Source organism: Mobula hypostoma, chromosome 5 (assembly GCF_963921235.1).
Source record: "Mobula hypostoma chromosome 5, sMobHyp1.1, whole genome shotgun sequence".
NCBI classification, from domain to species: Eukaryota; Metazoa; Chordata; class Chondrichthyes; order Myliobatiformes; family Myliobatidae; genus Mobula; species Mobula hypostoma.
Window position 1 is genome coordinate 145,490,407 of NC_086101.1, and position 12,895 is coordinate 145,503,301.

The window sequence follows — 12,895 nt, forward strand, 5'->3', positions numbered from 1 at the left end:
GTCCTTCATATGATCCATGGGCGTGGATTTTGTGACAGTCACTTTGTGAAAAGTATTCTTCGGCTGGGATCTCCGGGAACCGTTTCTTCATTCACTAGCCGTGGAATCTTTGGAATTCATTGTGATCGCCTCGTCGCTGCATTGTGAATCCACAAATCTCTCCTCTCACCTATTTCGTGAATTACTGGAACTCTCTGAACTCCCACTTTACGACTGTGCTTCAGTAAGATTTGTTAACAACGGATTCTAAGTTTGACTGTTTGGGAGCTGTAAATGCATAACACTGTTAACTTCTGTTTAAGAAAGTAGTTTATTTAATTTTCTATATTTTTGAGTAGACGTAAATAAATATGGTGGTTTTAATATTAAAACCCGACTCAATTTGTCATCTCTTGCTGTTGGTACGTTACGGGATTGTAACAGAGGACATCATCAAAAGGCGTTTCCTCAAGAATGGGGCATCCTTTATTAAGGACCTTCATCATCCAGGACATGCTCTCTTCTCATTGCTACCTTCACGGAGGAGCTGCAGGAACCTGAAGATCATACTCAGAAACAAAGGTTCTGAACTTAAAGAGGGGTAACTTTGAAGGTATGAGACGTGAATTAGCTAAGATAGACTGGCAAATGACACTTAAAGGATTGATGGTGGATATGCAATGGCAAGCATTTAAAGGTTGCATGGATGAACTACAACAATTGTTCATCCCAGTTTGGCAAAAGAATAAATCAAGGAAGGTAGTGCACCCGTGGCTGACAAGAGAAATTAGGGATAGTATCAATTCCAAAGAAGAAGCATCCAAATTAGCCAGAGAAAGTGGCTCACCTGAGGACTGGGAGAAATTCAGAGTTCAGCAGAGGAGGACAAAGGGCTTAATTAGGAAGGGGAAAAAAGATTATGAGAGAAAACTGGCAGGGAACATAAAAACGGACTGTAAAAGCTTTTATAGATATGTAAAAAGGAAAAGACTGGTAAAGACAAATGTAGGTCCCCTGCAGACAGAAACAGGTGAATTGATTATGGGGAGCAAGGACATGGCAGACCAATTGAATAATTACTTTGGTTCTGTCTTCACTAAGGAGGACATAAATAATCTTCCAGAAATAGTAAGGGACAGAGGGTCCAGTGAGATGGAGGAACTGAGCGAAATACATGTTAGTAGGGAAGTGGTGTTAGGTAAATTGAAGGGATTGAAGGCAGATAAATCCCCAGGGCCAGATGGTCTGCATCCTAGAGTGCTTAAGGAAGTAGCCCAAGAAATAGTGGATGCATTAGTGATAATTTTTCAAAACTCGTTAGATTCTGGACTAGTTCCTGAGGATTGGAGGGTGGCTAATGTAACCCCACTTTTTAAAAAAGGAGGGAGAGAGAAACCGGGGAACTATAGACCGGTTAGCCTAACGTCGGTAGTGGAGAAACTGCTGGAGTCAGTTATCAAGGATGTGATAACAGCACATTTGGAAAGCGGTGAAATGATCGGACAAAGTCAGCGTGGATTTGTGAAAGGAAAATCATGTCTGACGAATCTCTTAGAATTTTTTGAGGATGTAACTAGTAGAGTGGATAGGGGAGAACCAGTGGATGTGGTATATTTGGATTTTCAAAAGGCTTTTGACAAGGTCCCACACAGGAGATTAGTGTGCAAACTTAAAGCACACGGTATTGGGGGTAAGGTATTGGTGTGGGTGGAGAATTGGTTAGCAGACAGGAAGCAAAGAGTGGGAATAAACGGGACCTTTTCAGAATGGCAGGCGGTGACTAGTGGGGTACCGCAAGGCTCAGTGCTGGGACCCCAGTTGTTTACAATATATATTAATGACTTGGATGAGGGAATTAAATGCAGCATCTCCAAGTTTGCGGATGACACGAAGCTGGGTGGCAGTGTTAGCAGTGAGGAGGATGCTAAGAGGATGCAGGGTGACTTGGATAGGTTGGGTGAGTGGGCAAATTCATGGCAGATGCAATTTAATGTGGATAAATGTGAAGTTATCCACTTTGGTGGCAAAAATAGGAAAACAGATTATTATCTGAATGGTGGCCGATTAGGAAAAGGGGAGGTGCAAGGAGACCTGGGTGTCATTATACACCAGTCATTGAAAGTGGGCATGCAGGTACAGCAGGCGGTGAAAAAGGCGAATGGTATGCTGGCATTTATAGCGAGAGGATTCGAGTACAGGAGCAGGGAGGTACTACTGCAGTTGTACAAGGCCTTGGTGAGACCACACCTGGAGTATTGTGTGCAGTTTTGGTCCCCTAATCTGAGGAAAGACATCTTTGCCATAGAGGGAGTACAAAGAAGGTTCACGAGATTGATTCCTGGGATGGCAGGACTTTCATATGAAGAAAGACTGGATGAATTGGGCTTGTACTCGTTGGAATTTAGAAGATTGAGGGGGGATCTGATTGAAACGTATAAGATCCTAAAGGGATTGGACAGGCTAGATGCAGGAAGATTGTTCCCGATGTTGGGGAAGTCCAGAACGAGGGGCGACAGTTTGAGGATAGAGGGGAAGCCTTTTAGGACCGAGATTAGGAAAAACTTCTTCACACAGAGATTGGTGAATCTGTGGAATTCTCTGCCACAGGAAACTGCTGAGGCCAGTTCATTGGCTATATTTAAGAGGGAGTTAGATATGGCCCTTGTGGCTACGGGGGTCAAGGGGTATGGAGGGAAGGCTGGGGCGGGGTCCTGAGTTGGATGATCAGCCATGATCATAATAAATGGCGGTGCAGGCTCGAAGGGCCGAATGGCCTACTCCTGCACCTATCTTCTATGTTTCTATTGTCAATGGTTTAGGAACAATTTCTTCAGCTCTGATATCAAATCTTTGAATGTTTCTTAAACCCATGACCTGAATATCACTTTTCCTCTTTTGGACTATTTATTTATTTTAGTTTTTATTTTAACTGATAGTAATTTGTGTCTTGCAATGTACTACAGAAAAGCAACAAATTTCATGATAACACACACAAATGCTGGAGGAACTCAGCAGGCCTGGCAGCATTTATGGAAAAAAAGTACTGTCGAAGTTTTGGGCTGAAATCCTTTGGAAAGACTGGGAAAAAAAAGGCTGAGGAGTAGATTTGAAAGGTGGGGGAGCGGAGAGAGAAACATCAGGTGATAGGTGAAACTTGGAGAGGGAGCGATGAAGCAAAGAGCTAGGATATTGATTGGTGAAACAGATAGAAGGCCATGGAAGAAAGATAAAAGCTGGGGGGGGGGTGGTTGGAAGGAGCACCAGAGGGAGGCGATGAGCAGGCAAAGAAATAACATGTGAAAGGGACAAGGGATGGGAAATAGTGAGGCGGCATTACTGGAAGTTTGAGAAATCAATGTTTATGCCATCAGGTTGGAGGCTGCCTAAATGGAATATAAGGTGTTGTTCCTCCAACCTAAACTGGCCTTTTCATGACAGCGGAGGAGGCCATGGATGGTCACGTCAGAATGGGAAAGGGAAGTGGAATTAAAATGGGTGGCCACTGGGAGATTCCACTTTTTCTGGTGCATGGAGCATAGATGCTCAGCAAAGCGGTCTCTCAATCTATGTCGGATCTCACCGATATACAGGAGGCCACACTGAGAGCACCGAACACAGTATATGACCTCAACAGACTCACAGGTGAAGTGTTGCCTCACCTGGAAGGACTAGTTGGTGGCCTGAATGGTAATGAGGGAGGAGTTTTAGTGACAGGTGTAGCACTTGTTCCACTTTAAGTGCCTGGAAGGAGATCAGTAGGGAGGTACAAATGGACAAGGGAATCGCGTAGGGAGTGATCCATGCGGAAAGCAGAAAGTCGGGGGCAGGGGGTAGGGAAAGATGTGTTTGGTGGTGGGATCCAGTTGGAGGTGGCAGAAGGTTCGGAGGATTACATGCTTGATGGGGAGGCTGGTTGGGTGGTAGCTGAGGACAAAAGGAACCCTATCCCTGGTAGGGTGGCGGGAGGTTGGGGTAAGAGCAGAACTTCCCTTCCCTTCCTTTCAAATCTACTCCTCAGCTTTTTATCATCAGTCCTCCTGAACTGTTTCAGCCGGAAATGTTGACTGTGCTTGTTTCCACAGATGCTGCCTGGCCAGCTGAGTTCTTCCAGCATTTTGTGTGTGTTGCTCAGATTTCTAGCACCTGTAGATTTTCTCTTGTTTGAAATTTCATGACATGTCACTCTGATTCTAACTTAACCTGTATTCATGGCCTCTTGCATTTTGGATTGGTCTCCCATGTGGGTTCTTGTCAAATGACTTACTGAAGTCATTGTACATATCAACCACATACCCTCATTGAGACAATCAGTTGCACCTCAAGCTATTCAATCATATTTTTCAGATAAGATTTTCCACTTATAAAATCACAGTGATTACCTTTGATCAATCCTTATTTCCTTACAATGACTCATATCTAGGGACAAAGTTAAACAGGCCTCTGGGCTTGGGCTGCATTACAAACTGCACTTGGCAGCTCATACACCACACACTCTCCAGCCTGCAGATTCAGATTTTTGTCTATAAATGCTAACATTTCAAACTTTGACAAACTTCTATAGATGTGTAATATGGAGTATATAGACTGGCTACATCACAGCCTGGAATAGAAACACCAATGCCCACGAATGGAAAATCCTATAAAATGTGGAAAATACAGGCCAGTACATCAAGGATAAAACCCTCCCAAAACATTGAGCACATCTACACGAAACACTGTCGTAGGAAAGCAGCATCCATCATCAGGAACCCCCAGCACCCAGTACATGCTCTCTTCTCACTGCTGCCATCAGGAGTACAGGAGGTACAGGAGCCTCAGGAATCACACCACCAGGTTCAAGAATAGTTATTACCCCTCAACCATCAGGCTCTGGAACCAAAGAGTATAACTGTAATCAACTTCACTTGAAATGTTCCCACAACCCATGGACTCAATTTCTAGGACTCTTCACCTCATGTTCTCTATACTTATTATTTATTTATTTATTTTTGTATTTGCAGAGTTTATTGTCTGAATGCCCAAGTTAGTACGCTCTTTCATTGGTTCTGTTGTGGTTATTATTCTATGGATTTATTGTGTATGCCTGCAAGAAGATGAATCTCAGGGTTGTATATGGTGACATATGTACTTTGATAATAAATTTACTTTGAACTTCAGCAAATGCAGGGCAACTGACAGTTTTGTTGATAAATCTGAAGCATTTAATTGCCTTAGCTTTTTATAGACCCTCCAATACATCTTGTTTATCCTTAAGATAGTTTTTTTTCTGCAGTGTCTGTATTTTCCACTCGTGTATAATAGGTATTTCAGCAAACATATTGAACACAAAACAACTTGTTTCACCACAATGAAATGTGATATCCAGCTCATCTCTGAAGACAGGTGTCAAGGCCCACTGCATGCTACCTTGTTTATGTAAAAGACTTTGCTATTTGAACCAGGGAACAATGAAGTCAAGCAGAGTTTATAAAGCAGCCAGGCTAGTGCTTCCTTGAGACTGCTTTCACTGGAGGTGGAGTGTTGAAACTATTTGAACTGTTTGCCATATCATGCCAAGGACACAATTCAGCACTTTTCAATGAAATTTAAGGGCAACAGACCAAACCGTGTATCGCAAATTGCAATGCTGAAAGCTCCTTACTTTTCTTCAGCTTTCCCCTTCCTCAACAATCTGCAGACCTTTTAACCCTCTCCTTGGCATTTTCTAACCAATACTAAGGAAAATTGATTTTTAATATTTATGACTGAAAAGACATCAATGATGAATGAGTTGAACTTTTTACTTTACATCACAGATAACATGGGTTTAAATGGGGTGAATAGGAAACCTTTCCCCATATTAGCAGTGCCTAAAACTGGAGGGTATTGGCTAAGGATCTCTAAATAAAATAAGGATAAGGAATCAGGGATAAAAGTTTTGGGGAGGAAATGCGAAGGAACTTTTCTACCCATGGTTGGAATTTGCCAAGCAGGTGGCTGAGGCAGTTACTCTCACAGCATTTAAGGTAGATCTAGGTCATCTGAAGTATGAGCGAGAAAGCCATGGACTAAGTGGTGGTAAATGTGATTAATATAGGTATATATCACCTCTGGTGAAGGGACTTGTCATGTCCTCCTGGGCAACTCGCTCACCTTTGGCGAACACCTGATACTCAGCTCTTAACTGTGGCTCCATTTAGCTGTTGGCATATGTCAGCAGCCAGTGCACTGCTTCAGCAGGAGGGCCTAACCAGGTGAGGTCAGCTGGCGGGCTTCATACCCCGGTGGGATAGGGACATGCCTATCCTAGTATATGAAGGCATCTCTGGTGGACTGGTAGATGAGATCAACAGCGAGATCCAATGGCCAGAAAGCAGTTTTGCAACACTTTAAGGGCAAGATAAGGCACAGCAAATGTCATAGTCATCTACTGCAACCAAGGAAGAACCCAGCTGTGATGACTGCTCATGTTACTGGAACTGGCCTTCCGTGGTTGAGAGGGTGGAACTGCCACAGCGCACTGGCTTTTCCACTTTTAAAACTGTCCCATACAAGTCCTCTGTCATTGTCGGATACTTCAGACAACCAACCATAGGTAGGTACTTGATAGACACCATTAGCCTGATGACCTGAAGGACTTGTTTTGTGCCTTGTTGAGTTTCTGTGACTCTGTAACATGCACAGATTACCTCTGAATACTATCACAAAGCAGTCCACTTGATTACCACATCACCTATGATCTGAAACTTCCACGCCCTTCCTCCCCCATGCACAATGATAGCAATGTGTACAAGCTGCAAAATGCATCACAATTACTCACCCATACTAGTGCATCAATGCCAGCCAAATATACATTCTGTCCTACCACAAAGAACTAGGTGAACATATGGTCAACCACCATCCTGACTTGGAAATATATCACTGGTCCTTCACTGTCATAGAATATAAATCCTGGAACTACCTCCCAAATGCAGTGTGGAAGAGCCTTCTCCAGAAGTACTGTGCCTATTCAAGAAAGTGTCCCATTAACACCTTCTCAAAGAAAATTGGCAATGGACAATAAATCCCAGTCTTGTCAATGGTGCTCATATCACAAACACAAATAAAAGTTAGTCATATTTATAGTGCAATATTTTAGCGGTGAATAATAGAAAATGCATCAAAATTTGGACTTCAAAAAAGCTTGCACTACTGCTAATTACTATTTTTGTAATTTACTTGTGTAGCATTTAAACTTTCCTGTGCATTCCCTATCCCTATACATAATGGAACTGCTATCCCTATACATAATGAGGGAAGCTAGTTTCCATGCCAGTAGGCATTACCAGATCAGTTGGGTTTTGAAATCACACTGCTGGTACCAATTTTAAAGTATCCTGTAAATTTTCAAACACCTACAGTATGCTGGAGAGCTGATATCTTGAGAATTACTAGACCAGAACTTTAATTGTTAAACCCTTCAGTCCTCAATACATATTTACCTGGAGAATTCCAATGAAAATATGCAACAAAATGCTCCAAAGTTACCATAGTATTTATTTTTTGCATGGGATAATTTATCTTTACCGATATACTGTTCAAAAATAACAATTTTCCATCTACTTTAATATCTTGAAAAGAATTTTTCAAATTTCCCAGAAGATGTGACTCCAGGACATTTCATGAAAACCCATTCCTTCGCTGACTTTCAGAAGTTGAGCCACAGGTCAGTTCTTGAAGAGGATTCCCTCCAAACCTCAGTATGGTTTTTGCATAATTTCTAAACCATTTCAGTCTCTGGATATGTTAATATGATGACATCAGTGACTTAAACCTTCAAAAAATTCCAGTAGTTTGAGGGCTATTCTAATACTGTTTTTCTAACATTATTTTTGTTATTCCTGGGACAGATTAAACTGGTGCAGCTTCTGTTGTAAATGTCAACTAACTTCTGCCAATTCTATCAATTCCTTTCTAAAGTAAGAAATATGATAGCTGCCTAGAAATTATCAGTTTGAGACATGATATCCATTTTCATGCAGTTCATTTGTGTATTTGGTGTATTTTGGAAGCAGAATCAACATCACATTCAGATTTATTATCATTGAATTATATCATGTGAAATTTAAAAACGCAAACACAAGGAATTCTGCAGATGCTGGAAATTCAAGCAACACACATCAAAGTTGCTGGTGAATGCAGCAGGCCAGGCAGCATCTCTAGGAAGCACCTCAGGGTCTCGGCCTGAAACGTCGACTGTACCTCTTCCTAGAGATGCTGCCTGGCCTGCTGCGTTCACCAGCAACTTTTATGTGTGTCACGTGAAATTTATTGTTTTGTTGGATGAAAACATAAAATTTCTGTAATTACTAAAAATAAATACTGCAAGTAAAGGAATACCAAGGTAGCAACACACAAAGTGCTGGAGGAACTCAGCATCCTTGGAGGGGAAACAGTTTAGGCAATGTTAATGGAGACATTGTTCATGGACAGTTCAGAAATCTGATGGCAGAGGGGAAGAAACCATTTCTAAATTGTTGAGTGTGAATTTTCAGGCTCAAAAATTCTCTGTGGGATAGTCACAGGGCTGGCAACAGAGTCACTACTTTCTTTGGCAATGATTATTTGAGAGGGAAACACATTTCTGTGTGTAGGCAAAAAGTTGATCTGCACTGCATCCGACTAGAAATTGACGGTGAGCCAAAAGTGCGATTTGGTACGATCTGTATCCAAAATATTGTAAATAGTTCAGAAAATATCTCAAATTAAGCTTCTCTAAAGTCATAATTTCAATTTGGAATTTCACATTGATCTTATAATGACTTTATCCTGCTGAGACTGGCTTAAACACAAAGATTCATATCCAGATGGCTCACTCCATGATTATCTGCAGAAAGAGAAAACAACTGCTAGTGTTTGAAAGAATGAGATGCAAACAATAATTAAAGAACAGGATACATATCTGAGAAGATACTGAGCTATGCATAGAGACATAACAAAGGGAGAATTGAGTAGATTCTGGACTTCTTGGCCTGTGAAGCAGAGGGGATCAAAAACAGTGTCTGCAAAGAAAACCAGTGCATGGAAGAGATGTAAAAAACAAAGTAAAGATAATAGATAGCAAAGAGCATTTGAGGATCAAATATAAGAAAGAATTCTTGTAAAACTAAAGGGGTACTGCTGCTATGAAGAAATGTAAACATTGTTTGATAAAGGACAAAGGATACCTGGATCACAAATACACAGATTAGTGAAGTAATTAATCATGTGTTGGAACACCCAGATCCCCCTGCGCCTCTGCAATTTCTCACCATTTATATTATGCTCCGTTTAAACATTTCCTATCAAAGAAGACATTTTCACATTTTCCCCCAATACAATCAATCTATAGAGACATAGAGTCAGAGAAAAGTACAGCATATAAACAGACTCTTTGGCCCATCTTGTCTGTGCTGAACAATTTGATCAGCTACTTCCATCAACCTGTTCCAGGACCATTGCCCTCCATGTCCTTACTATCCATGTATCTATCCAAACTTCTCTTAAATGTTGAAATCGAGCTCACATCCACAACTTACACTGACAGTTCATTCCACACTCTCATTCTCACTACCATATTTTTTCCACACAATTATCCTGATGTCCTCAATGTTCTCTTCACAACTTACTGTACTTTCTTATCTCTTCTTGTTTATTAGCAAATGTAGCAATCCTAGTTTTGGTGACTTTCCCCAGATGAAGGGTTTTGACCTGAAACATAAATTTTCTATTTCCTTGCACAGATGCTTCCTGAGCTGCTGAGTTCCTCCAGCATCTTGTTCTTTGCCTTTATTCAAGTTGAGGCTTCATGGTTAATCCATGTGGCATACCTCTTGTTGTATCTTGCCAAATTGTGAAAAGATGTATGTCAGAAACAAGGGAAAATCTGCAGATGCTGGAAATCCAAGCAACACACACAAAATGCTGGAGGAACTCAGCAGGCCAGGCAGCATCTATTGAAAAAAGTACAATTGCAGTTACGGGCTGATACCTTTTGACAGGTATGTCAGTCTGTGTTACTCACTAGCCAGTCCTCCATTACTTCGTCAGTTTTATTCCTTCCACTCCAGACACCACAGCTTTTAATTTTTTACAATAATATTTGATGTATCATCTTAAATTGATAGGTTGATTGGCTACTGTAAATTACTCCTAGTGCAGGTGGATGGCAGGACAGTCAGGAGAGCTGACGTGATGGAAAAACAGATTACAAAGAAATATGTGAGAATGAATAATGATAATGCTCTGAGTACTGGTATAGACTTGATGTGGAAATAATCTCTTTCAATGATGTAAGGAGAAGAGAAGAAAATATTACTTCAAAGAACCCAATAAATTGGTTATACCTGATTTCTCTTTTACAAAAGGGAGGGAGTGACCATGAGATTTGGCGGCCAACATCTTTAGTTCATCAGCCTCCTCCCATTCTGTCTGTAGCTTCCTGCAGGGTTACAATGAAGCCCATACAAGTTTGAGGAACAACATCTCATCTGCCTTCTGGGCATTTTGCATTCTGCAAGAGTCAGTATCAAATTCCTCAATGTCATTCTTCCTGTTTGTTTCCATTTCTCCCTCCTGTCCTTTTTTTATTTTCTGCATAGACAGGCTGTAAAACATTAGACAGACAATACAACAGTGCACAGACTATACAACATCGCAAAACCATACAACAATGGTAACACATTGCACAGAAGCTTAATTTTATCTTAACAGCACATTATTTTACCAGATCAAAGAAATTCCTTCCGTTCCACCAGCCTTCCCCAATCTTCTCTGACACCTCTTCTGACTTGTTTCTCCTTCCCAGTTCTGATGAGGGGTGTCATATCTGAAACACCCTGTTTATCTGTGTTTTCTTTTTATCTTTGCAAGGGCAGGTGAATGGTAAACAGAATAAGAGTATAATGTGAGTAAGGAACTCTCAGAAGGAAAATTAAGTCCATCTAGTTATGGGGTAAGGTACAAAGTGAGGAATAGATAAATATAGCAGGAAGCCTAAATTCCCAGCAAATGAGAAGAGTACAAGGTTAGATCACCCGTCCATTGAGATGTTCCCACAACCAATGATCTCACTCTAAGGACTCTTTATCTCATGTTCTCATTATTATTTATAGTTGCATTTGCACAGTTTGTTCTCTTCTGCACTCCATTTGATATTTCACAGATCCTGTTATGGTTACTCTTCTATAGATTTGCTGAATAAGCCTGCAGGAAATTGAATCTCAGGGGTCGTATATGGTGACATACAAGCACTTAGATTATAAAATTTACTTTGAACTTTGAACTTATTTTAGCGCAAGGAGTCTGATGAGTATAGCAGATGAACTGAGGGTGATGATTAACATATAACAACATATTCTTGATGTCACAGGGATTAGCCAACTAAGGTCAGTGGTAAGAAAATTACCGGAAAACAATCTGAGTGATAGGATTAATCTGCACTTGTAGAGGCTGGGATTGATAGTTAATATGGCACTGACCAATTTGATTGAATATTCTAAGGAAATCACTAAACGTGTTGCTCAGGCTTGTTCAGTTAATGCTGTTTACATGGAATTCTTTCTGTAAGGCTTTGACAAGGTCCCAAACGGAATACTCTAAGCTTCAGGATCCATGGACTTCAGATCAAGTTGATACATTGGCTCCAAAGTTAGTTTGGTATAGAAGGCAGATGGTAATGATTGATGGCTATTTTTGTAGTTTTAAGTCTGACCACTGCAATTATCATAGGAAGTTGCACTGAGCCCCTTATTATTAGTCATAATGTATATATTAACAGTTCAATATGCATATAGAAGGTGTGATTAATAAGGCATAAGTTTGCAGATAATATAAAAATTGTCTGGGTGACAGGTCCATCAGAATGGGGAGAAACAAAAACAAAGAGGAGGAAACAGAGAGGAGTAGTTTCCAGAAGTCAGAAAATTCAACGGTCATGCCATCACATTGGAGACTACCAAAATGAAATATCATCCTGGCTCTGCTATTCACCCACCACCCCCCTTACTTGGTCTCACCTATCACCTGCTAGCTTGTACTCCTCACCTGCCCCAACCTTCTTATTCTGGATTTTACATCCCTTCTTTTCCAGTACTAATGAAGGCTCCTGGCCCAAAGCATCAACTGTTTACTTCCCTCTACAGCTGCTATCTGATCTGCTAGTTCCTCTAGCATTTTACGTGTGGTGCTCATGGACAATATCCGGCATCTGGAGAATAGTTTGTGTCTTACATTAAACCGTCTCTGTTTTCAGATATTGATAGAACTTCTTACTATCTCATAGACACAACATGGTAAATAAGTCCCTGCTGACCATTCGTGCTAAACCTGCGCTTATGCCATTTTATTCTCTTCAACATCCCACCCAATCCCCACAGTTTCAATCAGTTACTTAATATTTACACTCGGGACAAGTTTTCAACAAATAAACCTACCAACCTGTAAGTCAAACAAAATGTAGGACAAAGTCAGCACACCTGAAGAACGCTCATACAGTCACAAGAAGAACATGTAAATTCCACATAAGTAAACTAGTTCGAACCTGGTTCACTGGAGATACAGTATGAGGCAACCATTCAATTGGCTGTGTCACTGTGCCAACCATCTCATTAACACTCTGGCTAACTTTATCTTGTACTCTAACTTTTCTTTGCTGAATAAATTTTACATTCTCTCTCACAGCCTTTTCCAGATTATAACATCTTCTTAAGAAACACAGAGTTCTTCTCACCTCTCCTTCATTTTGCTTGTTTGCACGTGAGGTGATTTAAATGTAATTTATGTTTATTTACTAAATTAGTTAGCGATACAGTGCGGAATAGACCTTTTTGGCCCTTCGAGCTGTGCCACCAGCAACCCTCGATTTAAACTTAACCTAACCATGGGACAACTTACATGGACTGATTAACCTATAATTAGT

The 12,895-nt window shown here is 40.8% G+C and overlaps 2 long non-coding RNA genes across 5 annotated transcripts in view; one reads left to right on the plus strand and one right to left on the minus strand.

Annotated features, from left to right (window-relative positions):
- The first annotated feature begins 480 nt into the window (after positions 1-480).
- The window catches only part of LOC134347069 (uncharacterized), a 49,701-nt gene continuing 37,286 nt past the window's right edge, over positions 481-12,895 (plus strand). The window contains exons 1-2 of one of the 4 annotated variants that reach the window (XR_010018072.1): positions 502-592; positions 7,600-7,663. This is a non-coding gene — a long non-coding RNA (uncharacterized LOC134347069). Of the gene's footprint in view, positions 593-2,107; positions 7,664-12,895 lie in introns of those variants that run through there. The other 3 variants (XR_010018070.1, XR_010018071.1, XR_010018069.1) reach the window with 3 other exon arrangements.
- On the minus strand, positions 7,656-11,739 carry LOC134347070 (uncharacterized). Its single transcript, XR_010018073.1, has 3 exons — positions 10,703-11,739; positions 10,323-10,582; positions 7,656-8,824 (listed from the first exon to the last, which is right to left on the minus strand). It is a non-coding gene; the product is annotated as an uncharacterized LOC134347070 (long non-coding RNA).